This window comes from Pan paniscus, chromosome 12 (assembly GCF_029289425.2).
Source record: "Pan paniscus chromosome 12, NHGRI_mPanPan1-v2.0_pri, whole genome shotgun sequence".
Taxonomy (NCBI): domain Eukaryota; kingdom Metazoa; phylum Chordata; class Mammalia; order Primates; family Hominidae; genus Pan; species Pan paniscus.
In genome coordinates this window covers 12,600,152-12,603,078 of record NC_073261.2, presented here as the reverse complement: position 1 = coordinate 12,603,078, position 2,927 = coordinate 12,600,152, and positions in this window count along the sequence as shown.

Sequence of the window (2,927 nt, the reverse complement as noted above, 5' to 3'; positions counted from 1 at the left end):
ATTTCCATGTTTATACAGATAGCGGTGTAGATATTTCCATGTTTATACAGATAGCGGTGTAGATATTTCCATGTTTACATAGATAGCGGTGTAGATATTTCCATGTTTATACAGATAGCGGTGTAGATATTTCCATGTTTACACAGATAGCAGTGTAGATATTTCCATGTTTATGGAGATAGCTGTGTGGATATTTCAACATTGATACAGATATTGATGTAGATATTTCCATTTTTATTCAGATGGCGGTGAAGATATTTTCATGTTTATACAGATGGCTGTGTCGATATTTCCATGTTTATACAGATAGTGGTGAAGATTTTTACATGTTTATACAGGTAGAGGTGAAGATATTTCCGTGTTTTTGCAGACCTCTGTGAAGACATTTCCATCTTTCTAGAAATGACAGTGTAGAACTGTCTATGTTTATAGAAATGGCGGTGTAGATATTTCCATGTTTATACAGATGGCGGTGTAGTTATATCCATGTATAAGCTGATGGATGTGTAGATATTTCCATGTTTACAGAGATGGCGTTTTAGATATTTCTATGTTTGTAGAGATAGCGGTGTAGATAATTCCATGTGTATACACATAGCGGTGTAGGTATTTCCATGTTTATACAGATAGCGGTGTAGATATTTCTATGTATATACAGATAGCAGTGTCGATATTTCCATGTTTATACTGATTGCGGTGTAGGCATTTCCATGTTTATATAGATAGCCATGTTGATATTTCCATGTTTATACAGATGGCAGTGTAGATATTTCCAGGTTTATACAGATGAATGTGTAGTTATATCAATGGTTATACAGATGGCAGTGTAGGCATTTCCATGTTTACAGACATAGCCATGTGGATATTTCCCTGTTTATACAGATAGAGATGTAGACATTTCGATTTTTATAGGGATAGCGGTGGAGATATTTCAATGTTTATACTGATACCTGTGTAGATATTGCCATGTTTACAGAGATAGCGATGTAGATATTTCCGTATTTACTCAGAGTGCGGTGCAGCTATTTCCATCTTACCACAGACAGCGGAGTACATATTTCCATGTTAACACAGCTGTGTAGATATTTCCATGTTTACACAGATAGTGTGGTAGATATTTCCATGTTTATACAGATAACGGTGTAGGTATTTCCATGTTTATAAAGATAGCCATGTAGATAATTCCATGTTTATAGAGATAGCGGTGTAGATATTTCCATGTTTATACAGATAGCACTGGAGTTATTTCCATATTTATATAGATAGCGGTGGATATATTTCCATGTTTATAGAGATAGCGGTGTAGATATTTCCGTATTTATACAGATTGCGGTGTAGTTATTTCCATATTTATAGAGACAGCAGTGTAGATATTTCCATGTTTATACAGATGGCTGTGTAGATATTTCCATGTGTATACACATGGCGGTGTATATATTTCCATGTTTATACAGATAGCGGTGTAGATATTTCCATGTTTATATGGATGGCTGTGTAGATATTTCCATGTTTATATGGATGGCTGTGTAGATATTTCCATGTTTACACAGATGGCAGTGTAGGTATTTCCATGTTTATACAGATAGCGGTGTGGATATTTCCATGTACATACAGATGAATGTGTACATATTTCCATGTTTATAGAGATGACGGTGTAGATATTTCCGTGTTTATAGAGATAGCAGTGTACATATTTCCATGTTAAGACAGATTTCAGTGCAGTTATTTCCATGTTTATACAGATAGCATTGTATATGTTTCCATCTTTGCACAGATTGCGGTGTTGATATTTCCATCTTTACACAGATAGCGGTGTAGATATTTACATGTTTACACAGACAGCTTTGTAGATATTTCCAAGTATACACAGATAGCGTTCTAGACATTTCCATGCTTATAGAGATAGCGGTGTAGATGTTTCCATGTTCATACAGATAGCAGTGAAGATATTTCCATGTTTATACAGATGGCAGTGTAGATATTTCCATGTTTATAAAGATAGTCGTGTAGATATTTCCATGTTTATTCAGATGACTCTAGGTATTTCCATGTTTACACAGATGGCGGTGTAGACATATCCATGTTTATACAGATAGTCATGTAGAAATTTCCATGTTTATACAGATAGAGGTGTAGTTATTTCCATGTTTACAGAGATAGCGTTGCAGATATTCCCATATTTGCACAGATTGCGGTGTAGATATTTCCAGGTTTATACAGATAGCGTTTTAGATATTTCCACGTTTACACAGCTCGCGGTGTAGACATTTCCATGTTTATACAGATAGCGGTGGAGATATTTCCATGTTTATACAGATAGTAGTGGAGATATTTCCATGTTCATAGAGATAGCGGTGTAGATATTTCCATGTTTATAGAGATAGCGGTGTAGATATTTCCATGTTTATACAGATAGCTGTGTGGCTATTTCCATGTTTATACAGATAGAGGTGTAGATATTTCCATGTTTATAGAGATGGCTGTGTAGATATTTACATATTTATACAGATGGCAGTGTAGATATTTCCATGTTTAGACAGATAATGGTGTAGATATTTCCATGTTTATACAGAATGCGGTGTAGCTATTTCCATGTTTATGGAGATAGCGGTGTAGGTATTTCCATGTTTATACAGATAGCTGTGTGGCTGTTTCCATGTTTATAGAGATAGCGTTGGAGATATTTCCATGTTTTTACAGATGGCGGTGTAGATATTTCCATGTTTATGCTGATGGCGGTGCAGATATTTCCATGTTTATACAGATAGCAGTGTTCATATTTCCATATTTATACAGATGACTGTGTAGTTATTTCCATTTTTATACAGATGGCGGTGTAGATATTTCCATGTTTATACAGATAGCAGTGGAGGTATTTCCATGTTTATACAGATGACTGTGTAGATATTTTTATATTTTTACACATG